Consider the following 25,969-nt stretch of genomic DNA (forward strand, 5'->3'; position numbering starts at 1 on the left):
CCCAAGCCCCACAGTACCTTGAAAATTAAGAAGAAATTGTAGCTGGCTTCCTTCTAGGTGCAATGTTGCAGACCCTGATTCCTGCTACTTGGTCGTGGTGACAAAAGGGGGGACCTCTGGTGGGCTTCTTTGTCAGCATGCAGGAGAAGGGGTCAGCAGAAATGTATTCAGCTCACCGCTGTGGCTCTTTTTGATTTTGGTGTCTTTTTTCTTAGTGCCAAGAAGACATTAATATCACTGGTTGGATTCCCTTCAATTACTTGGTCCTGAACTGTGGTGGTCTGACTTTTGGTGATGAAGTCTTGCCTCTGGAGACCCTCACGGATGCCTGCAAAGTTTCAGCCGGGTTGGATCTTCAGAAGAGGGTACCCTGGGTATAGGGATTCGCTGCTCAGGGAAGGTGCAGCAAGTTGGGGGATGGCCAAAAATGAAGTAGGTCCTGCGATTAGTTGATCCCGCCAGCCTAAGGGAGGAGGTTATCCTTGGTAGGTCTTGCCTGTCGATGTGAAAACAGAGTCAGCACAGCTGCAAGGCTTCACTGGTGCTTTCGCAGACCTGGAAGCGGCTGCTAGCGTTTCAGCTCATCTTCTGCTTTGGATTGCCTGTTTCAGTGGTTGACTCTGTATGTGGTCCCAAAATCCTCGCCTTTTGTGCTAGAACCCATTTATTCACGCTTATAGAGCTGTCAATCACCTGGGGGTAGGCTGTCCTACAGGACAGCCAGCCACCCAGTTGGAACTGATTTCAGCCAGGCACACCGACAGACAAAGGACAGTGATGTTTCAGGCTCCTCCCTCACTTCACTTCCCAGACACAATGGAGCCTGGGCGGGCTTCAGTGTTGAAGCCCGCCAAAGGCAAAACTCGAAAATGGCTGAAATCTACTCTAAAGGATAGAAGAAAAGGCCAGAAGGAACTGTCAAAGGAGAAATGGCAAAAAAAGAAGATAAGGGCTGTTTTTAGAAAATTGTGTCCCATGAGTGCTGTACTGCCTCTGAGAAATCAGCCTGCTAATAACCTGCACAAAAGTTAGTAAAGGGTAACCACTGCCACCAGCCATTTAATTTAGTCAGTGTAACAAAAAGTTACACGAGGAGTGGTAGAAAGAGTTACAATGGAACCCGGTGTGTGCTAAACCCACAAAAGAAAATGTAAGTAAGATAAAAGTTATCCTCTATTATCTATTATCTATTCTTGGGAACTGTAGTTCTCACGAGAAAATGTATTTCAACAGTGATACTGCACAGAAGCTGCTGGGTGTCACAGAGCAAAAGGCAGAGGCATGTGTTAAACATATGGGACCTGATTCACAGAGTGTTTTCCTATGGGATTGCAGCATTATAACACGCTTCTGTGAATCAGGGCCATGGAGTTTACTAGACTCATAAAACAGTGAAAATATAAATGTCAGTCAGAGAAAAATAATGAAGGAATGGTAAAAAGTTCCACTCACTCAGGAGTTTAAAATCAAAAAAATCCAGGTCCCAGCAAAAGTGCCGGGGGTCTCTCAGGTTAAACCTAATTAGCGCAGAAAATGAACATTCTCCCTAATAGAATGTCTCAAAACTCATGGGGGTCTTTGACATAGAGGTTTGGCAGGGCCCATTATCTTCGTACTAGTACGTAGTTAATATTGGAATGTTGAATGTTCGGGGCTTAGTACAGAGATCTAAAAGTACATGGCTGGAGGGTTTCCTGGAGCGACATGAAATGCGACGCGTTGCTGCAGGAGACACATTTGCTACAAAAGGACTTGGAGGCCAGGTGGTAGGATCGTCATATTCATCCTATGCTAGAGGAGTGTTCATTTGGATGGCTCCAGGTTCCCTTGCACATTGACACAACCATAGGTGATGCAGTAGAGAGAACAGTTATGATATATGGGAGAATGGAGGGGAATTAACTGCGTGTTGTCAACTCTTATTCTCCCAACACATAGGACAAGGGTTATTTCCCATCAGTGATAAACCTGGTGGGGCTTACAGGGCTGGTCTGTTTGTATGTGGGTAGATTTTAATTGTCTTTTGGATCAGGAAAGGACAGCACAGGAAAATCGGGAGTACTGAAACACCAGACGCCGACGTCCCTATGCGGAGAGATCACAGAAATTGATTTAGTTGAATTGTAGAAGGAGACGCATGGGCGAGAGAGGGGGTACTCATTTTCTTCTGGGGCACACGGCTCGCACTCCTGTCAGGATTAAGTTTTTGTGGGGAGGGAATACTTTCATTGGTTCTCCGACACAGTATATTTGGGAAGGATATTGTTGGGTCATTCGTCAGTGGTTATGAAATTAATGGGTCCCAAAGGGTGATGGGTGTTCTGGCAGTGGCGACTGCATGTTGAGGTATCGGAAGATGGGGCATTTGGCGCGACATTGTGGGACAAGTTGTCTACTTTTTTAAGTATATGAGGGGTTGGTGGATGATGTAGGAATCCTGTGGGAAGCATTCAAGGTTGCAATGAGGGGGTTATGTATTTTCATGGTATCGAGAACACAGAAGTCATTGAATAGCTTCTTAACTAAGTTAGAACAATCTGTGGAGAATCTATATAGGGAATTTGTTTTAATTAGTGTTATGGCTTAACAATCAACCTTTCACCAATTACAAAAAAATACAAAACACATTAATATACAAAATGATAAAACACATATCTTAAAATTCAAAAGCACTTTCACCCCCATATACTACTTGTCTAAAAATTATTAGTTTTGCTAAAATAATATATTACAACATGTATCAAATGTATCCCTGTTAACCAATCCTTGGAATATGTCTTCCACAAACTTAATCAGAGCAATTAAGAGACTCACACTTCCTCCACCCACAATCCTATTCCACCACTCTTCTAGAGAGTGGGAGCTATACCTATCAAAGTGCTCCCCTAAACACAAAGTTCTCTTGTCTGTCAACCCCTGCAAGTTAGGGTTAGGTGCTCCAATGATTCTTCTATTTCAGGATTGTTACAAAAGCGACAACTTGTGTCTGCTTCCTGCCACTGCTTCCTAATCAATAAGATCTCTTTGGTTGGATAAAGGTTTAACCTAAATCTCAGGAAGCTCACTCTTACAAAACTACTTGGGAACAGTCTCAAATATTCTGGAATAGTGTTGCTATGCTGACATCCCACTTTAAAATTGTGGTATGGTTTAATGGTGTCAACCCAATCCCCTTTCCACAATTTAACTTTAATTGCATCTGGGTTGTTTATGAGTTCTAATTTCGTCTTTCCCAAATCCGTCAACATTTTAATGCAGGCAGATGCCCATGTTTTCCGGATCCGTTTACTTTTTGCGTCCAAAGCTTCTTTCAAAACTTCGAACCCTCTTTCCGACGACACAGATATACATTTCCTGTACAAAGACAGAATCTTCCACTCCATCATTGTCAGAAGGGAGGTAAGACCGAGCTCAAACCTGATTGCAGGCATTGCAGTACCCTTTGGCAGATCGAAAACCTGTCTCCAAAACAAACCCTCCAATATGGCCCACCAAAAACGATCAGTTGAAAGGAATACCTCAGCTCTATAAGAAATTATGAACATCACCTTAGCTTTGTAAAACTTGATGACCGGGATCATGGAAAACTTTCCACATTTATTTTGCAATATCCTTGCTTGAGAGGCCAAGCGTATGACCTTTGATTTAAGTTATGTTACTTATGTTATGTTACTTTGCATTTATATAGCGCCTTATGTACCATTGGTATAGTCTCAAGATGCTGGTAGGTTGACCGCCCTCGGGAACCGAACTTCAAGTCAGTAGAGAGAGTAGGGAGAGTCAAAGGTGCGTGTGAGCACCGGATATGTGTGCAGCTGGTGTGGCATTTGTGTAATAGCTGCTTCTTAGTGTTAGGTGTGGTGGTTGTGAGATCAAGAGTATGTGTTCATTCTGGCAGGTTTTATCCACAGCAATTCTGGCTGCTTTAGGCCTCAGGAGAATGCCTTGCTGGGGGGTGTGTAACCAGCAGTGTTTAGTTAGAGTGATGTGGAGTATGAGGCGAATGTTAGTATGAGAACAGTTATACTGAATGGTGTCATAGTATCTCTGTGTTCTAGTTGAATGGTGGTGTAAATAAGAGAGTAAGCGTAGTGATGTGATATGATGGTTTACATGCTCTTTCGAACTTTCCATGTGTCCCAAACCATTCCATGTATGTCGCGTGATTCTATGCGTTCTAATCTGTTCCATGCACTCCAATCCGTTCCATGCTCTCCAATCCGATTCACGTACTTGTGTCCGTTCCGCGTACTCCAGTCCTTTCCATGCACTCTGTCGGTTCCACGCACTTAGTCCGTTCCATGCACTGCAGGCCGTTCCACGCACTTCAGTCAGTTCCACGCACACCATCCCGTTCCATGCTCTCGAATTTGTTTCATGCACTCTAATTTGTTCCATGTACTCCGATCCGTTCCATGTATTCTAAGGTTGATTTATGCACTCCATCCACATAATTCATCTGTACCTTTCACATATTTCACCCGTACTTATTACATGCTACACTCGTTCCATCCACATACCTCATCCATTCCATCCACATAGGTCACCCGTTCCATTCACATAAGTCTCCTGTTCTATCCTCATATGTCTTCCATTCCATCCACTTACCTCACCCATTCCATTCGTATACTTCCCCTGTCCCATCGTTCACGCATCCCACCAATCTACGCACTCTTCCGCTCTATGCTCTCGTCTGTTCTACTTACACGTCTGCTCTATGCATTCTTCTGCTCTACGCACTCGTCTTCTCTACGTACTCATCCGCTCTAGGGACTCACCCAATTTAGGGGCTTGTCCGCTCTAGGAGCTCGTCCGCTCGGCGCATTCATCTGCTCCATGCATTTGTTCATTGTACACACTCACCCGCTCTATGCACTCACTTACACTTACGTACTTACCCGCTCTTACGCACTCACCTGCTCTTACGCACATGCCCGCTCTTACGCACTCACCCGCTCTCCCGCACTCACCCACTCTAAGCACTTCTACGCACTCCTCCACTCTTACGCACTCCTCCACTCTTACGCACTCCTCCACTCTTATGCATTCGTCCTCTCTTATGCACTCACCTGCTCTGTACTCTCTTCCGCTCTGCACACCCATCCGCTCCGCGCAGCCATCCGTTCCGCGCATCCATCCTTTCCGCGCACCCATCTGCACTTATGCATTCATCCACACTTACGCGCTCATCCATACTTACGCACTCATCCGCTCTTACGCACTCGTCCACTCTTACGCACTCGTCTGCTCTTACGCACTTGTCCGCTACGTACACTCGTCCCCTCTGCACACTCGTCTGCTATGCACTCTCGTCCGCTCTGTACACTCATCGGCTCTGCATACCCATCCGCTCTGCACACTAATCTGCTCCGCACAGCCATTCGTTCCGCGCACCCATCGGTTCCGCGCACCTATCCGTTCCGCACACCCATCCGTTCTGTGCACCCATTTGTTCAACGCACTCGTCCGCTCTAGGCACTCGTCCGCTTTACCCACTCGTCCGCTCTACCCACTTGTCCACTCTATACACTCGACCGCTCTACATACTCGACCACCGTACACACTCGTCTGCTCTACACACTCATCCTCTCTAAGCAGCCTTCCATTCTGCGCACTCAACCACACAAGACACCCATGTGCTCAACGCATTCATCCGCTCAACGCACTCAACCGCTCTACTCACACATTCGCTCTATGCATCCAAAAGCTCCATGCACACATCTGCTCCACGTCTCCATCCGCTCCACACCCCCATCCATTCCACGCAACCATCTGCTCCACGCACCCATCCGCCCCATGGATCCCTCTGCTTCATGCATCCATCAGCTCTACGCACTCATCCGCTCTATGCACTCGTCCTTTCCACGCCCTCATCTGCTATATGCTTACATAGTTCTCTGCTCTCACACACTCATCCACTCTATACACTCATTCGCTCTTACGCACTCATCCGCTCTATACACTCATCTGTTCTATACACACATCCGCTCTATAAATTCATCCGCTCTATGCATTCATCCGCTCTATGCATTCATCTGCTTTATGCAGTCATCCGCTCTACACATTCATCTGTTCTATGCACTCCTGCAGAGCTACACACTCCTCAGCACTTACCCACTCAACCGCTCTGCACGCTCATCCGCTTTATACAGTCATCTGCTCTATACATTCATCTGCTCTACGCATTCGTCCACTCTATGCATTCATCAACACGTATGCATTCATCCACACTACGCACCCTACCACTACCCATCCGCTTTACATACTCATCCGCTCTACACACTCATCCGCTCTACTCTGTATTTTCCATTTGTGCTATGCACTCATACATTTCATGTCATCTGTCTGTGTTCTCATCAGTCTCCCGTATTCATCTTTCCATCGTCTTCTCTTCATACATTTCGTTCATTTGTCCATTTGCGATCCTTACATCTATTTTGTAAATTTAAACTGCAATTTTTGATTTCCTATGATTTTTTTTTTATTTTTTTTTTACATTTCATTGCTTTGATCTACTTTCCTCATTCTATTCTGTTTGATCTTTTAGTTTACATTAGCGGTTATTATTTGTGGATTTCTCGCTTGGATCTTGTGTTGTATTGTTATTTGTCTTATTGTTATTTGAGATCTAGTAATTTGTTGAGTTGGTGTCATTGCGATGCTGTTATTCAGTTTGAGTACAGGGTTGGTTTTAGGGGAAGAGCCAGGTTTTCAGTAATTTGCGGAAAGACAGTTGGTCGGTCCTTGGGGCTATGATTGACACTTATATTTATCAACATTCCCAAATAGACAAAGGTGGTTGTCACCATTTTTTTCCCTGTTCAGAAACCAAGTCGGTCTAAAACACCTTCTCCCCGCTATGTGTTCCAAAATTAAAATGTTGGTTTTAGGGACATTAATCCGAAGCCTGTTTTTACTTATGTACTTTTCAAGCGTGTTAAATTGGCGTTGAAGCCCAATGGGAGTTTGGTCTATTAGGACCAAATCATCTGCATAGAGCAAATGGCCCAAACGCCTCCCGTTGTTTTTCAGAGGAAACGATCTTACCAACCCCAAGGCAGGTCCAATGTCAGAGATAAAGTAACTGAAGAGTTCCAGCACCAAAGGGCATCCCTGCTTAAGCCCTCTATCCGTATTTATGGATTCTGAGAGCATCCATCTTGCATCCAGTCTTACTCTCAAACTGGTATCAGAGTAAAGAGCTTGGATTGCTTGAAGCAGCCCCGCTGGGCAGCCTCCCTTCTCCATTTTATGCCACAACATGTGTCTGTCTACAGAGTCGAAGGTCTGCTCGAGGTCAACAAATGCCAGGTATATATATTTTTTAGTTTGCAGCTCTCTCGTCTTCAAGATGTTAATAAAAACCTTGTTTAGGTTGGACCCCACCTGTTTTACAAAACCTGTCTGTTGTAAGTCGAAACTTGCAGTTTCTGAAATCCATTCCCTCAGATGTTTTAATATTAAGGCTGCAAACATTTTTCCAACTACATCTAGCAATGCAATAGGGAGGTAATTTCTTGGGTCGTCACAGGTTCCCTTTTTAAAAATTGGCACTATTATTTATGTTTTCCAGGAATCCAGAATCTTCTCCAATTTCCCGATCATAATGAATAGCACCCAAAGGGAAATGGTGGGGGGATTTCAGGTGGGAAGTGATCTGGCACATGTGTTGGCAGATCATCGGGCCATACAGGAATCGCTATAGAAGTTGATAAGGGTCGCTGGGATGTCAGGATTCATGGGTATGGCGACAAAGTGGGGCAGTTGTTGGTCTGGTTGATACAACTGGAACAGCCTAGGTTTGTAATTATTCAGGTTCTTAATGAGGCTGGGGAAATTGTATGGTCCCAGCACGGAATCAATGCAGTATTTCAGGGCTATTATTAGCAATTATATAAGAGTGAGGGTATGTATTCGGAAGTAGGTGCAACTGATTCATTGGCTCAGGTGAGATTACTGACATTAGTGGAGGACCTCTGGGAAGGATTGGAGGGCTCTGTCGAGGAATCGGATATCCTTTTGGCTAATGTTGTGTCTTGACTGTCGTGTAGCCGAAGAGTCCTCTGTCCACAAGTGCCGCACAGAGAGAATCAAAGTCACTCTCTGTGCCGCCTTTGAAACCACAGGTGGGAGATGTTCTTTCCGGAACTGCGGTACTCGTGGAACCCCGAACCACTGTAAAGGAAACACTGGTTAAATGTCAAGCCAAAACAGAATCAACAACCAATCAACAAGTGGAACGGTCTTACCAAAAGGTGTCTGTGGAGTGGTGGTTGTACCTATGGGGGAGGTTCCGAGACCCAGCAAGGCTGTTCTTTCAGTATGTAAGTATCCCAGCAACGTTGCAAGTGCCAGGCCCACCTGATGCCAGAATCAGCACAAGAGCGGAACGTAGTAGGAGTCCGTGAAGCAGTCCGTGGTCGTAACAATGATCCAAAAGCAAGTACCAAAGCCAAGGGTTATCCGTTGCCAGTCCGTGAAACAAATCCGAGGTCAAGATCCAAAAAGGGGTGAAACAAAAGGTATGTAGCGCCGTACAGGAATCCGAAGAAACAGCTGTGAAGCACCGAAGCACCGCAACAGAGCCGTTTAAATACTGGCGCTGCTATTTCCTCCCGGTCACATGACCCGCGAGCGCATCACGTAAGTGTAGTCCAGAAACACGTGAGCGGAAGGCGGTGGTCATGTGATGCGGAAGAAGTCCGTCTAGCAGCCGCCACGGAAGACGCCAAGGGGGTACACGTCTCCGCGGGCAAAGAGCATGCCGACCCAAGCTTTGTGGCAGACGGCGCCATGGCAACTGGGGCGAAAAGAGAACCTGTGAGTCCCGGAACCAGGTAAGAGGGCGAGGGGTGTTCGGGGCACGGGGATGAGGAATGGGACCCCCAGAGGGACGAGTGGAGTGCGTGACAGCTAATAAATCTATGCATACAGGTAGGTTTCCATGTAGTGATGGTATCCCAGTAGAATTTTATTGTAAATATGCTGATATATGGGTTCCTCAGCTAAAGAACATATATGATTGTCCATTTGAAACAGGCTTTCTGCCGGATTCAATGAGTTCTGCTGTAGAGTGGGAAGGACCCCACTGCTTAGGATTCTTATCATCCTATATCGCTACTTAACGTGAACACAATCATTCTGGGACAAATGTTGGCAACGAGGTTGTGTGAGAAACCTGAGGGTACCCTCCATTGTTTCACACAGTGAAAGGAGAAATGCCTCTGGCGAGACACGATACTTCCCTAAAAGTAGTTACCCATTGGATTTCCATCCCTCGCGTGTAATCGGTTATTGCCAATTGCAACCATACATCTACCTTCCCCACCCTGACAACATTTCATCTAATTCTTCTGCAATCACCAGAGAACATTACAACACCCAGACTCCCTCCCCACGGTTCTTTTCCAAAATCACTGGATGAAGAAGAGGAAAAAGAGAGCTGTAAGGATTACCCATAGGAACCAATGCACCAGGGATTCCTATGGGCAGTGGGCATTTTGCCTCAATAATGAGGCCAGGCAAGGCAGACCTCCTGCTGCAACCATTTCGACCTGAAACCTATTAAGACTCCCAGTCACTATAAAAAGCAGAACACACAAGCACACTTTAAGCGAGCTGGGGATGATGGGTGGAGCACAGAGGCCAGGAGGAAAATTAGAGCTGCAGAGACCCTGAAAGGCCTGGAAAACCAAGGACTGCCTAACTGCCGGGCCTATGAGCGGCTGCAGTGAGGCGAGGGAGTGCCAACCCCAGGGAGCCAAACCAGGGGCAGCTGGGGTTTCCTGGCAGTGCCCATACCAGAGCTCCTCCCATGGGCAAACAGGAGGGCCTAGGCCTTTGAGGGACAGCTGGTAGGACCCCAACCTCAACAAAACATCCCCATGTGCTCTTGCTGCTCCCCAAAGTGCCAGAGTGCCAAAAGAGGAGCTAGCAAAGTGGGAGCACAATCAGAGGGAAGGATTATGGGGCTTGATGTCCAAAGACATTTTGGTGAGAAAAACAGAGCAAGGTGGAACACGAGCAAGAGCTGAACTTCAAGGCCAAAGGACAACCTACTGGAGCAGAGCAATGGACCGAGGGATGAGAGCAAAGGCTATAGAATCCAAGGAGTTCCCTGCAAGAGGTCGTTGCCTCCAAAAGGTTGTGAAAGTCACATGGAGAAGGCCAAATCCCAGCCAAGAAGACTGCATTGTGTTTCAAGGACACCAGCTACCCCCACGGGTGAACGGCAGAGTTGGGGAAGCGAGGCCAAACCTGTGGTATTAACTTTGACTCATGAAGTAAAAACTACAAAGACAAGAAATAAATGCACACAGCCGGTGAGTTGGCAAGCAACATGAAAGACCAGTGTGTGTTAAGGAAAGATTGACGTTGCAACAGTATATCACACAATTGAAGGCTGCACATGTGTGGATGAGACATGAAGGAAGGCAGACCTGTGATGAACTTTGAATTACCGATAGCTGCGAAACCAGCAATGCTGAGTAGCTGAGAGGTCTGGCGAAAGGAAGTAGCCCACTTGAATGTTTCTGTGAAAGGTGGAATGTTTTTGTTATGAAGCGAAAAAGTGAATGAACTATAATAGGCAAAGTGATCAAAATTATCCTCGGGGAAAAGGGGGGAGTAAAAAGGTGAATGTTGTACTTTTCCGCTTATGACATCGAACTACCCATACCAAGAGACACTGGGGAAATAACACAAGAGTGTGAGCTCAAGGGAAAATCGAAGTGGTCCTGCAGAGGTCTATAGTAAAAGGCAGGCACCTTTGAAAGTCTTCAACATCAGGTAAAGGCCAAAGCCCGACTGAGGGAGACCGAAAGTGTGATAAGTTAGGGGAAGGAAACTCCAAAAGGATGTAAATTAAGCTTGGGGAAGGGTATACCTACAAGTGTTGTGATTGAAAGGTCCGAGCCCGACTGAGGGAAACTGATGTGAATTTTTTGTTGGATTGTGTTTGGAAAGCTGGAAAGAGAGACTTTAACATGGAAAGCCTGGTGGGCCTCGAACCATGTTTTTTAACTGCCTTTGTTTTGAGAACCTGAGCCAGAGTGTGTCATCCTGTCTACGGAGACCGTCTTGCTCCGTGCTGTCTAATGTGGGGAGGAGAGTTGACTCAGCCACATTTATTTTTTATTCTAACACTGATTTTCTTTTGCACCCATATTCTCCTTTACCCACTTTTTGTACAAGAGATCGGGCAGGCATTAGGTTTTGTTAGCATAGGCCATTTTGATTTAACAGACTCCACTAGGACTGTTTTTTTATTATTTTATGGTTGTGACTACTCCCATTCTAGCTACAAGGCAAAGTAGTCATTTTTTCCAAACCCCATAAAATTGAATAAAGGTTTCACAAATTGTACCTTTTGTGTCAGTGTCATACTTGTGATACCATGATTCCCTTACAGTTGTCTAAGATTGGCGCTAAGGTTGGTTCATCTGGACCAATGTGGATTTGTAGGGGGGCAGAATGCCTCAATTAACTTGCGTTGTCTCCATCATGTAATGGACCAGGTGAAACACATAAAGGATGAACTTTTGTTGGTCTATCTGGATGTGGCAAAGGCCTTCGATTCCCTGTAATGGTGGTATTGAAGGGCTTTGGTCTGGGTGAGAACATGTTAAAATGGCTGTGGTTGTTGTATAATACAGGGTTCGAAATTGGTGGGAGCTGGGAGCTACTTTGCTCCTGCTTCTAAACCTGGAGAGCCTGGTTAGCTTCAAATCACAAGCTACCAGGAGCTATTTTTGCCTCCCAGCCCAACTGGTGCCTTACAAACATGTAAATGTGGCATTAACTTTGAGTATTTTGGAATGTTAATAAAGAAGAATGAGTACACATTTACACACAATGCATCTCAGATATGCGGTGCGCTGGATACTCACTCCTAGTTACCCAGCAGTGGCTCCTGTTTATTGGGTGATGCTCGACACCCAGGAGCTGGTTTTAGCTCCTGCTCAAAGAATCTTAATTTCGAACCCTGTAACAGACCAGTGGCAAGGGTGAAAACGAAAGCGTCAATTTCCATGACATTGGAGCCTTTAGAATAGAAAGGTTCTCTAGAATGGATTTAAGGGAGACAGGTATATTGGCAGGAGGGTTGATGTGTTGCTTTACGTATGCAATCAGGTGGAGAATATGCCTATTATTTTAAAAGTACTAGGTCATTTTCGTAGATTGTTCGGTTTTCACATTAAAAAAACATTCCTTTAGCGGGCCTACTGCTTTGGGAGGCTTCTATTCTCCCGGACTGCGTGCGGAGTGCGGCGGGATCTGCAGTTTTTCCCCACTTAGCAAGCCCCGCCCACCTGGTGCCTTCCAGGTTGTTCACGATGTTGAAGGGAACTTCATGTACAAGGCAGGCCGGGCATTATCAGGGATCGGGGAGGCAGTTCAATTTTGGAAGACATTACCTTTGTCACTGATCAGGAGAGTGGCGTTGTGCAAGATGGTAGTACTTCCCAGATTGTTGTATTGTTTTACCAATATCGCATACATGATCAAAAAGATTTTCTTCAAAATGCCAGATGAAAACATTGGTCAACTCTTATGGCACACAGGTAGGCGGCGGGTACCCTTAACGACACTGCAACAACCATTTCAGGAGGGGGGTTGGCTGCAACCTCGAGTGGCCCTACAGGTCCCACAGACTTCATATTGCCGGGCTGCATGAGGCGGGCGAGCCAGGAAGTGAGCCGTGGAGCTAGACAGCATGTCAGGACCACCCTGGGCACCCACAGTGCTGTTCTGAGTGTTGGCTTGCCTGGGCAAGACCAGATGGGCCCAGTAAGAGCAAAGGGCCCGGGCAGTGCTCGTGGGGCTTCTCGGGCTGAAGATTAGGTACTGCCCAGTCTGGGCTGCGTGGGAGGGCCCGAACCTAGCCATGCCCCTGATGATGCAATTTGTGGCAAGGGAGGCGGGCCCCACAGTGAAGTTGTCCCGGGACGTACATAGCAGGCAGTCATGGAGGCAGGCGAAGGAGGCAAAGCAAAGGTCCCAGGTTGGCCAGCACGGCAGCCTGAGTAAAGAGAGTGCCAGTGAAGTCCCGGGCTTCCTCGTCGTGGCAGCCTGGGTGAAGAAAAGCCTTTGGCTGCTATGTCAAATCAGCCCAAGTGAAGCATCAGCGGCCCGGCCCGGCCCGGGCCGGGCCGGGCGGCTGCATCCCTTTGACGTAATGCTGTGGGCAGGTGCAGTGGTGAACACGGTAGCATTACCATGGCAACTGGGAAGCCGACTGCACTCAAAATGGTGCCGCGGACATGGCGATCGGACACTACCTGGAATAAAAACAGTGGCACAGAGCATGGCGGTGATATGAGTGGCTCCTACGGCAATGGGGCTGCCCAGTAGAGACAAAAGTGGCCATGAAGTGTGGCAGTGATTGCAGGTGGCCCCCAGCCTGTACGGCCACCCTGAACACATTAACGGTGCCCAAGTCACGCTGGTGAAGTGGGAAAACCCCCACTCAGCAAGGAGCTGGCCAAAAACTCTCAAGGAGCCCAGGCCACAGATGGTGATTCTGGGTGTCCCCACGTGGTGGAGGGGGCCCCCCAGAAGAAATAACAAGGGGTCAGAACCCAGCATTATCAGGGACAAGGCCCCACCATGTCACTGCACCCACTACCAGTCCATCAGGGGAACAAGCCTCCAGAAGAACAGCACACAAGGTACTTTAAGGGCTGACTGTCTCTAGCCGTCACCCCCTCTGTGGCATAATGCATTTTGTGTTGGTTATATGCTGTGTGTGTTTGCATATTTATGTTTATTGATAAAAGTATACTTGTAGTTATAATAATATGTAAGGTATAGAATAGGAATGTTATGTAGGTGAATTGTAGTGTGGGGGAAGGCATTTAGGGCGAGATATTAAGCAGGCTGTATTTATTGTGAATATATAAGGGAATGGGGAAAGATGTCAGAGGGAGTAAATAACTCCAGTGTATCAGACAGAAGTGGCAGCTTGCCTGAAGCTGCCTAGAGAGGTTGGCCTCGTGCTCAAGTAGGTGGTCCCAGGGATTAGGCAGGGTGTCTCCTGCATCACCCTATGGACCTCCCAGTGACTGCTCCAAGGAAGGGGGCGATGGAGCAGGTTCCGATTCAAAGGGAACTCCTGCCGGGGGTAGGTATAAGAAACTAGGAGTATAGGAGTTTAGTAAGTGTACATTACATAAAAAGGGGCCCTCATTAGGATCCATGTAAAATCCACCTTGGTGTCTGTGTCCGGTTAATAAGGTAAGAACTCAGGGTGTAGCCCGTCTCCTGTTACCAGCCATTTTATTTTACAGGTCCACCGCCTCTAACCAGCTGGCCTGAGGGGTTGGGGTTCCCATGGGGACTGTCCCTTGTACAAGGTGAGGGCGGTGGACACCCTTGCTTGGACCGGGCCGGAAAACACGGGCTACATAAGGTCATTATTTTTATTTTATTGCTTATAGCGCGAACCTAGCTCTAGAGCAATGGAGCGCTTTACGACATGATTGTGCTAATATTGGGCATATTGAAACAATTGTTTTCTTTGGGGACCTCTTGCCCTGGCCTTTGGCTGTGGCCACTGTACATGTTGCACCAATATGTTTCTTTGAGGCATTACCCCCTGGCTAGTAGATGTGATCATTGTAGGTGTAAAATGTCCTTATTTTTTTCACCTACTTCCGATTCCCATGGGAGTCCCCGGCTATTCCCCCGATAATGGCAACGAACTACACATAAAGAGGCAAAGAACTACCAATGCCTGCAATATTCCTCAGATTACGCTCGAAAATTCAAAACTCTTTCCAGTCCTCACAGGCACTCACCAAGTGCCACTCCCCTCTTTCCATGGTCCCCCCGCGCCCTCCCCGGCCCTATCCCATTATCCCCTTCCACCCGTTGCTTCATCATTTCCGTACACCTCTTGTGTTATTGCTGCAGGAATCTTGTGTGATTCCCCCGGTATGTCTCTGATAAACTAAATACGTTTGAAGTTTAACTAGTTTGCCAGACCACGCCCACCTCAATTGCATGCTTTTTCCTTCTCCAAATAGCTTTTCGAGCACTTTTCGTTTTTTCATTTGACTGGTAGTACACCACTAATCGGTCGCATCGAGCGAAGAAAATTGTGGCTTTTCATTCCTGACAAGCCTCTTCACTGCAAAGAACCATGGGACATATAGCTATATCGATATATATATTAAAAACAACTGGATGGATTTACCTCAAACCTGTCAGAGAAATTAAGTCAACACTTTGTGCCCAAGTTGTTTCTTATTTGGTTCAAATCTGCACAGCAGTTTTTGTGCTTCGGGTTTACCAAATTTGGACTTTATCTCTATGGGGAAATGAATGGGAGCAGGCCGAAAACAGCTTTTTTTTGCTTTCTTGATAACTTTTTAATTTTTTAACAAATCGTTCCTCACATGTCCAGTCTGGGGCAGGCTGTAATACACTTTTTTTGGGAAAATATCAGTCAAATCCGTCCTGCAAGTCAAAATGTATTAGCAATATAATCTTTGTATTTCCTATGGCTCATAGGTATCACCTTAAGTATAAGGTGGCTATATATATATATATATATATATATATATATATATATATATATATATATATATATATATATATATATATATATATGATACATTACTCACCATAATCATATTTCTGATGCTTGTATCTGCTTAGATTCACATGCTGTGCATAGGCCAACATCTAGTGGAAGCTGCGGAGTATTACAGTTTGTTTTTTCGAAACTCAAAAATGGGTGTCGACATAGGGCGTGCCGGTAATACTATCTCTCAAACATGGTGGACCCTCAGGTTGTATTTTTTCTGACATGAGGTACCATGAGGAGTAGCGTGAGTATCCAAGCAGATAAGATAGATAAGACTACAAGCATCCATGTGCCTTCTCTCAGAGGGGAGGAAGGGCGGGTGCATGTGAATCTAAGCAGATACAAGCATCAGAAATAAGATTACGGTGAGTAATGTAGCCCTTCTGAGGCTTGTGGAATCTGCTTAGATCACTTACGGTGCATAGATTAGCGAGCAGTGTTAGAGGAAGGAGGTGGGATGTGAGCAGGGTCTTGAGCAAATAAATGTCTTAGAACTGCTTGTCCCACTTGAGTATCTGTCTTGTAATGAGTGTCAATGCAGTAGTGCTGAGTAAAGGTGTGAATCAAGCTCCATGTAGCTGCTTTGCAAATGGTGCCGAGGGGTACATTTGCAATGAAAGCCAGAGTGGCCCCAGGGCCTCTTGTAGAGTGGGCCCTTGGCATAGAAGGCAGAGTTTTATCTGAAAGGGAGTAACACAGCTGGATACATTTCACTATCCATTTGGAGATGGCACCCTTGGAGATGCGATCTCCTTCTCTGCCTGTAGCTACGGAGACGAACAGTTGATCTGTCTTCCTTAGCGGTCTGGTCTTGTCTACGTAGTAGAGGACCACTCTTTGCACATCTAATGTGTGTAGTTTCAACTCAGCAGAGCTTTTGGGTTCTTGGAAGAAGGCCGGTAGCTCAATGGACTGGTTAACATAGAATTTAGAAATGAACTTAGGTGAGAACCTAGGGTGTGTGCGTAAAACCAGTTTGTCTTTATGGACAGTAAAGAAGGGATCCTGCACTGACAGAGCCTGAATTTCACTGACCCTTCTTATGGATGTAAAGGCTACTAAGAAGCCAGTTTTATAGGTCAGGTGTTTTAGACTAGCTTTATGCATGGGTTCAAAGGGGGGCCCCATGAGTTTAGCAAGCACCGCATTAAGGTCCCATCCTGGTGGTCTGTTCGAAATTGGATGGTGGAGTCTCTTTACCCCTTCCATAAAGGCGTTAACCACTGGTACTTTCCACCACAATACCTTGTAATGGGAGGTGGTGTAGGCTGACAGCGCCGCCAGGTGTACCTTGAGTGAATTAAATACCAACCCTGCATCCAACAGGTGGAGCACGTAGGTGACAATATTGGAATGAGTGCAATCAACCAGGTTGATTTGTTTCTTCTGGCGCCACATAACGAATCTCTTCCATTTATCAAAGTAACAGTGTCTTGTGTTTGGTTTCCTACATTCTCTTAGGATATCCATACATCTCTGTGGTAGATTGAGATGGCCAAACTCTATGATTTCAGGAGCCATGCTGCCAAGTTCATCGAGCTGGGTTGAGGATGCACTATTTGTCCTTCGTGCTGGGATAGTAGCTTGTGCCAGCACGGGAGTCTGATTGGTTCGCAAACTGCCAGTTTGCACAGGTGCGGGAACCACAGTTGTCTCGCCCACATGGGAGCAACTAGGATGAGCGTCACCGATTCCCTGTGCATCTTGTTGACCACCTTCCTCATCAGATGGGTTGGTGGAAAAGCGTAGGCAAACATCCCCGACCGGTTCATCCATAGACCGTTCCCCATGGAGCCTGGCTGGGGGAACCTGGATGCGAATCCTGGGCATTGTCTGTTTTCACTTGTGGCAAATAGGGGTAAAGCGGGGAAGAGAAGAGGTCTCTTCTCATTTTTTTAGTTTTACCCATTTTTTTTTATTCCCGGACCCCAAAATAAATATATAATTTTAAAAAAAAGAATGAGACTTTTTGTCTTTCGACATTTTTTTTTAGAAATTATAACCGCCCACCATCGCTTTGCACACCCTTATCTGGCGACCGGGCTGATATTGAGGAATTTGCAGCAGTATATTCTGAATTCTTTCCTCTGATGGAAAGGCCTCTTGCGTGTTGAGGACAGCTCCTAGGAACTGTTTGGAGGTGCTTGGCACCAGGCTTGATTTTTTTTCTTGTTGATCGAGAACCCTAATTCGAAGAGGAGGTTGATTGTTATTTGGATGTTGGAACTGCAAATTACTGGGGTTTCCCCCGTGATGAGCCAGTCGTCCAGGTAAGGGTACACTGGGATTGCCTCCCTGCGTAGGTGTGCCGCCACCACCGCCAGAACCTTGGTGAATACCCTTGGAGCCGAGGCTATACCGAAGGGCAGCACCTTGAACTGGTACTGCTGACTGTCCACCTTGAAGCGCGAGAATCTTGTGTGCGCTGGGAACATGGAAATATGAAAATAGGCATCGTTCATGTCCAATGTTGCCATGTAATCTCCCTTTTTTAGGAGGGGGGTTACCTCTTGGGGCGTAGTCATGCGGAATTTTTGGGGCTTGACATACTTGTTTGCAGGGCGTATGTCCAATACTGGGCGCATTGTCAAATCTTTTTTTGGTACAAGGAAGTAAGTTGAATAAAAACCCTTGTTTACCTGGTTGCCCGGGACAAGTTCTATCACGTCCTTTGCGAGAAGATTGACGATTTCTTCGAGGAGGATCTTTTGGTGGTCCAGGGAGTGTATTTTTTGTCGTGGAGGGTGGTTGCGGGGGCGCTCCAGCAGTTCGATGCAGTAACATGTGGACCCTGTGGACAGCACCCATCTGTCCGAGGTGATCCTTTGCCATGCTTGGGTGAAGTTTGAAATGCGCCCCCCTACTGGGGATGCATGGGAAGGGACCCTGAGAGGAGCGTCACTGTTTGCTGGGAGGCGTACCGCCTCTGCCTGGGCTGCCTCTCCCTCTACCGCGGGCCCTCTTGTTACCTCTACCATAACTTTGGGTACCTTGTTGGTTGTTACCCCACGATGTACCCTGCCCCTGTGAGTAATTGGAACCCCTCTGGGAATTTTGTCCGCGTGAGCGACGAAAAGTATTATTATTCCCTCTTTGGTTCGTGGGTTTGTTAGTCAATTTTCCCAGGGACTTTAGGGTTTCAAATCCTTGGCAGTTTTGAGTGCCTCCTCAACTGCTTTGCCAAACAAGACATTTGGTTCCACCAGCATGTCGATAAGAGTAGCCTGGGTCTCGGGTTTAAACCCTGACTGTCTGAGCCAAGCGTGTCTCTTGATGACAGTGCTCTCTGCGATGAGCCGGCCTGCATTGTCTGCGGCATCAAAGGTCGCCTTTAGAATGCAGCCGGACACCAATCTACCCTCCAACGCAATCTGGGCCAACTGGCCCTTTAGTGGTTCAGGTGCGGAGGTGATGAGGGCAGCTACCTGCTCCCACTGTTGGCAATTATAACTTGCCAGCAGAGTGGTGGTGTTGGCGATTCTAGCCTGGTAAGCGGAAGTGGAGGCCACTTTTCTATCTAGCCCATATATCCTCTTGCTCTCCTTGTCTGGGGGACTTTCAGATGATGATAAAGGTGTACCTACTCTTTTCCTGGTGGTAGTGACTACCAATGAGTCGGGCTTAAGTTGGCCCCTTATATAAAGTGGGTCTGACTGGGCTGCCCTGAACAATTTTTCAATTCTAGGGTTGACAGCCTTAGTGAGATTAGGGGTGAGGAGGGAAGAGTCAATACTGCGTTGGATGGACTTCAGAATTGGTATTGCTTGGGCAATGGGTTTCTTATCCCCCATGATCTCTTCTGCAAAGTCCCTCTCTTCCTGAGCCCCTTGAGTGTCTACGTGAAAGTGCTCTGCAGCTGTAACTAAGACCTCATTCAGTAGAGGCTGATTATCCACAGGAGAGTCAGTGACCGGTGGTTCTTTGTTAACAGGTGAGTCTAGATTATAGACCTCTACCTCGTCTACCTCGTCTTCCGCCTCCTCATCCTGGTCCTCGTCGTCTCCATAATAATCGACCCCTGCTTGGTCGTCCAGCGTTTGTATGTCTGGGTCTTCAGCATACTGGTGGTAAGGCTGAATAGAGAATGGGTCTGAAATGAGGCCCTGAGCTGGAGTTTCATTATGAGGTCTCTTACTAGGAGGCTGAGGGTCTTTCGATCCTGAAGGAGAAGAGTTGTCAGGGGTACTCTGATAGCTCAGAAAATAATCAGGATTTTTTTTCATAGAAATTGGCTAAAGAAGACATTCTTCTCATCACCCTGTCAATGTAGTCGGAGTTCCATTCCCTGGAACTGGGGATGACCATCTCCTGCTGAGGTTCCTCTCCCTGTAGAGTGGGAGGGATAACTTTAGGCTTAGAGACAGGGTCAGGGATCTTAGATGTATCCTTATCTGAGGACCTATGTTTGTCTTTCTGGACCTGGGGTGCAGTTGTCGTCTCTGAAGACTTTATCTGCTGTTTGTCCCCTTTACCATGGGTAGAGGAGTGTTTCCCTGATGGTTTCACTCTTTCTGAATCTTTCGACGCCTGGCGCCGAGATTCAGGGGTGTGTTGGCTAGGTGCCGTGTTTTTAGAGTGTGTGCATCGAGACTCGGAGGCAGACATGGAAATTGCTGCCGGAGCCGACTCTAAGCATGCTGCTTGGGGGTGGAGGTCGGATTTGTCTTCTGACGACCATACCTCCGTGACTTTGGGGAGCGAGGCACTCTTGGTAATCGTGGATGGTTACTGTGTGTCATGAGGCGATCTCGACTTGGAACGCCCAGAGGACAATGATTCTGTGGACCGCTCTCTATGTGCCTCTTTCTTCCGAGTGCTCGACACACTTGTCGAGTCTCGGCTGGGGTTAGTGTGCTTAGATGCAATACTGCGGGTAGCGCTCGTGTCTCCGGGTGTGGTCCCCATAACTGCCCCGCCGGACAATCCTCTGAGGCCGGGGACTCGCGCTTGGGTGTCTATCGACGCCCCTGTGCCCTCACCGTCCGAAACGGTGGTACTTCTGCCATCACTGAAGGAAACCACCGCCCCATGGCCTCGAGCTGCCTGGTGTAATGGGCCCAACGTTTAGTGGAGCGGTCCTTTGGTGTTTTAGCCTTAAAGAGCTTACACGCTCTGCAGTTAGCTTCGGGGTGATCCCTAGGCAAACAGAGATTACAGGTGTTATGCTTGTCAACCCAAGGAAACTTGCAGTTGCACTTGGGGCAAATGTAAATGGAGTACTCTCCAGATGTCACCTTATGGCAGCGGGTGAGTGTATGTAGGAAATAAAGGGAGTGTGATTATGCCCCCCCACACTCTCCCTACTTGCAGGGCTGAGGCCAGAGGCCTTCCGAGGCCTGGGCCGAGGCCAGAGGCCTTCCGAGGCCCAAAGTCTGTTGTGCAGTCTCGCTGGTTGTTCGTTCTTCAGACCGGTGTCGATGTTCGATCTCTCGAAGTGGGATTGGAAGAACAGGGATTTTTTGATGAATTATGACAAAATGGCTGAAAGCCAGGGAACTCTGCAACAATGCTTCTGACAAGTATGGCGGAAAAAACAATCTGAGGGTCCTACACGTGTGAGGGATCATGGGTACAGTGGATGTCACACTAGGGATAGTATTACTGGCGCGCCCTATGTCGACGCCCATTTTTGAGTTTCGAAAAACAAACTGTAATACTTTGCAGCTTCCACTAGATGTTGGCCTATGCACAGCATGTGATCTAAGCAGATTCCACAAGCCTCAGAAACATATATACACACACATTTAGGAGAAAAACCTTAGTTGCAGGGACGTACAGGTGGAAATAAGAGATGTCATCAGTGATGTCATATATGTTGTAATTAGTGAAATCACCAATGATGCCATCGGTGATATCATTAGTGATGTCATCATTGTGGTCATATGCTGCACAACAGTGGTGGCAAGTTAAGGTGGCTTTAGGGGTTTTCTTGCATTGCATTTGCATTGTTATCTTAACATCCCTGCAACTAAAGTTTTTTCCCTGAATAATTATATAATTGTGTAATATAATGTCACATTATAATATACAAGGTAGAAATGACAACAAATATTAGTAATGCCATTGCTACGTCTATAATTAAAATATTTACTTTCCGATCTTCATTTCTTTTTTAACTGATTTTATTTGCATATTAACCAGACTTCTCATTCTTAAATTATATATTATCACAATGCACAAGGGCACCTACTTTCTTTTGTAACTGATTATTTTTTAGAAAACTTGTCATTCAGAAAATAATGTGTTCACGTAATGTCATTACAGTTAGGAGAATTGTAAATTTAAATGTGAACTTTGACAATTTTCATAACACTTACTATTAAACATGTTTTTAATTGTATCTATTCTTTTTTTACTACTACATATACTTATTATATTATCTTTGAAACACCTGCAATTAAATATTCCAATTGTTACTAATACATGAAATTCAAACCATTTGCATAACATTAAATATTTTTATTTTAAACTTTATACGTTGATCAATTTATAGAGTTTAAAGTGATCCGCATGTACATATCATACTTCTGTATCAGTCTATTGTTCCATGTCTTATTATTATTTTAAATAATAAAATAGAACATGTGTCAAATGAGATCAACAAAACTATTCAAACTTATATAATCAGTAATGTCACATATGATACAAGTATTGCTCTCTTCAGTGATGTCATGTATGATGTAATTAGTGATTTCACCAGTGATGCCATCAGTGATATCATCTGTGATGTCATAATTGTGCTCATAAGCTGCGCAAAGTGGGGGTGCATAGTTAAGGCGCAACAAGACAAGAAGGGGAAAACAAAGGGACTACAAAACACCAATCTTACTAGGCCTTGTGTCATTCATATCGTGCAAGCGCAGGGAGAGGAAGTGCAGAGAGTGGGTGGACTGTAGGGTTACAGATACAGACCAGAGGTGCCCACGCGATTTTGTTAAATCTGATCACCTTAACACTCTCTTAACCAAGATTTCTTTACTGAATTTCAAAGGTTTTGTTGCTATGTATTTTTCACGCAATATCTGATGACCATAACCCTCTACTAACTAAATATTTTTCACTTTGAAGGGATTTATTATTCTATAGTTTCTTCAGACCCATTAGCCATGACCTTCGGCTGTGGTCACAGTACATGTTGCACCAGTAGGTTTCTTTGGGGCCCACTAGCCATGGCCTTCATCCGTGGTCACTGTACATGTTGCACCAGTAGGTTTCTTTGGGGCCCAGTAGCCATGGCCTTCGGCTGTGGTCACTGTACATGTTGCACCAGTAGGTTTCTTGGGGGCCCAGTAGCGATGGCCTTCGGCTGTGGTCACTGTACGTGTTTCACCAGTAGGTTTCTTTGGGGCCCAGCAGCCATGGCCTTCATCCGTGGTCACTGTACATGTTGCACCAGTAGGTTTCTTTGGGGCCCAGTAGCCATGGCCTTCGGCTGTGGTCACTGTACGTGTTTCACCAGTAGGTTTCTTTGGGGCCCAGCAGCCATGGCCTTCATCCGTGGTCACTGTACATTTGCACCAGTAGGTTTCTTTGGGGCCCACTAGCCATGGCCTTCGGCTGTGGTCACTGTACATGTTGCACCAGTAGGTTTCTTTGGGGCCCACTAGCCATGGCCTTCGGCTGTGGTCACTGTACATGTTGCACCAGTAGGTTTCTTTTGAGCCCAGTAGCCATGGCCTTCGGCTGTGGTCACAGTGCATGTTGCAGCAGTAGGTTTCTTTGGAGAACACTAGCCATGGCCCTGGGCTGTGGCCACTGTACATGTTGCACCAGTAGGTTTCTTTGGGGACCACTAGCCATGGCCTTCATCCGTGGTCACTGTACCTGTTGCACCAGTAGGTTTCTTTGGGGCCCAGTAGCCATGGCCTTCGGCTGTGGTCACTGTACATGTTGCAGCAGTAGGTTTCTTTGGAGCCCAGTAGCCTTGGCCTTCGGCTGTGGTCACAGTACATGTTGCACCACTAGGTATCTTTGGAGCCCAGTAGCCATGGCCTTCGGCTGTGGTCACAGTACATGTTGCAGCAGTAGGTTTCTTTGGAGCCCACTAGCCATGGCCCTGGGCTGTGGTCACAGTACATGTTGCACCAGTAGGTTTCTTTGGGGCCCACTAGCCATGGCCTTCATCCGTGGTCACTGTACATGTTGCACCAGTAGGTTTCTTTGGGGCCCAGTAGCCATGGCCCTGGGCTGTGGTCACTGTACATGTTACAGCAGTAGGTTTCTTTGGAGCCCAGTAGCCTTGGCCTTCGGCTGTGGTCACTGTACATGTTGCAGCAGTAGGTTTCTTTGTAGCCCAGTAGCCTTGGCCTTCGGCTGTGGTCACAGTACATGTTGCACGAGTAGGTTTCTTTGGAGCCCAGTAGCCATGGCCTTCGGCTGTGGTCACAGTACATGTTGCACCAGTAGGTTTCTTTGGGGCCCAGTAGCCATGGCCCTGGGCTGTGGTCACTGTACATGTTACAGCAGTAGGTTTCTTTGGAGCCCAGTAGCCTTGGCCTTCGGCTGTGGTCACTGTACATGTTGCAGCAGTAGGTTTCTTTGTAGCCCAGTAGCCTTGGCCTTCGGCTGTGGTCACAGTACATGTTGCACGAGTAGGTTTCTTTGGAGCCCAGTAGCCATGGCCTTCGGCTGTGGTCACAGTACATGTTGCACCAGTAGGTTTCTTTCAAGACCACTAGCAATGGCCCTGGGCTGTGGTCACTGTACGTGTTTCACCAGTAGGTTTCTTTGGGGCCCAGCAGCCATGGCCTTCATCCGTGGTCACTGTACATTTGCACCAGTAGGTTTCTTTGGGGCCCACTAGCCATGGCCTTCGGCTGTGGTCACTGTACATGTTGCACCAGTAGGTTTCTTTGGGGCCCACTAGCCATGGCCTTCGGCTGTGGTCACTGTACATGTTGCACCAGTAGGTTTCTTTTGAGCCCAGTAGCCATGGCCTTCGGCTGTGGTCACAGTGCATGTTGCAGCAGTAGGTTTCTTTGGAGAACACTAGCCATGGCCCTGGGCTGTGGCCACTGTACATGTTGCACCAGTAGGTTTCTTTGGGGCCCACTAGCCATGGCCTTCATCCGTGGTCACTGTACCTGTTGCACCAGTAGGTTTCTTTGGGGCCCAGTAGCCATGGCCTTCGGCTGTGGTCACTGTACATGTTGCAGCAGTAGGTTTCTTTGGAGCCCAGTAGCCTTGGCCTTCGGCTGTGGTCACAGTACATGTTGCACCACTAGGTTTCTTTGGAGCCCAGTAGCCATGGCCTTCGGCTGTGGTCACAGTACATGTTGCAGCAGTAGGTTTCTTTGGAGCCCACTAGCAATGGCCCTGGGCTGTGGTCACAGTACATGTTGCACCAGTAGGTTTCTTTGGGGCCCACTAGCCATGGCCTTCATCAGTGGTCACTGTACATGTTGCACCAGTAGGTTTCTTTGGGGCCCAGTAGCCATGGCCCTGGGCTGTGGTCACTGTACATGTTGCAGCAGTAGGTTTCTTTGGAGCCCAGTAGCCGTGGCCTTCGGCTGTGGTCACAGTACATGTTGCACCAGTAGGTTTCTTTCAAGCCCACTAGCAATGGCCCTGGGCTGTGGTCACTGTACATGTTGCACCAGTAGGTTTCTTTGGGGCCCACTAGCCATGGCCTTCATCCGTGGTCACTGTACATGTTGCACCAGTAGGTTTCTTTGGGGCCCAGTAGCCATGGCCTTCGGCTGTGGTCACTGTACATGTTGCACCAGTAGGTTTCTTTGGGGCCCAGTAGCCATGGCCTTCGGCTGTGGTCACTGTACATGTTGCACCAGTAGGTTTCTTTGGGGCCCACCAGCCATGGCCTTCATCCGTGGTACCTGTACATTTGCACCAGTAGGTTTCTTTGGGGCCCACTAGCCATGGCCTTCGGCTGTGGTCACTGTACATGTTGCACCAGTAGGTTTCTTTGGGGCCCACTAGCCATGGCCTTTGGCTGTGGTCATTGTACATGTTCCACCAGTAGGTTTCTTTGGAGCCCAGTAGCCATGGCCTTCGGCTGTGGTCACTGTACATGTTGCACCAGTAGGTTTCTTTGGGGCCCAGTAGCCATGGCCTTCGGCTGTGTTCACTGTACATGTTGCAACAGTAGGTTTCTTTGGGGCCCACTAGCCATGGCCTTCAGCTGTGTTCACAGTACATGTTGCAGTGGTAGCTTTCTTTGGAGCCCAGTAGCCTTGGCCTTTGGCTGTGGTCACAGTACATGTTGCAGCAGTAGGTTTCTTTGGGGCCCACCAGCCATGGACTTCATCCGTGGTCACTGTACATGTTGCAGCAGTAGGTTTCTTTGGAGCCCAGTAGCCTTGGCCTTCGGCTGTGGTCACAGTACATGTTGCACCAGTAGGTTTCTTTGGAGCCCAGTAGCCA

The sequence above is a fragment of the Ambystoma mexicanum genome, chromosome 9 (assembly GCF_040938575.1).
Source record: "Ambystoma mexicanum isolate Mex_15411 chromosome 9, UKY_AmexF1_1, whole genome shotgun sequence".
NCBI classification, from domain to species: Eukaryota; Metazoa; Chordata; class Amphibia; order Caudata; family Ambystomatidae; genus Ambystoma; species Ambystoma mexicanum.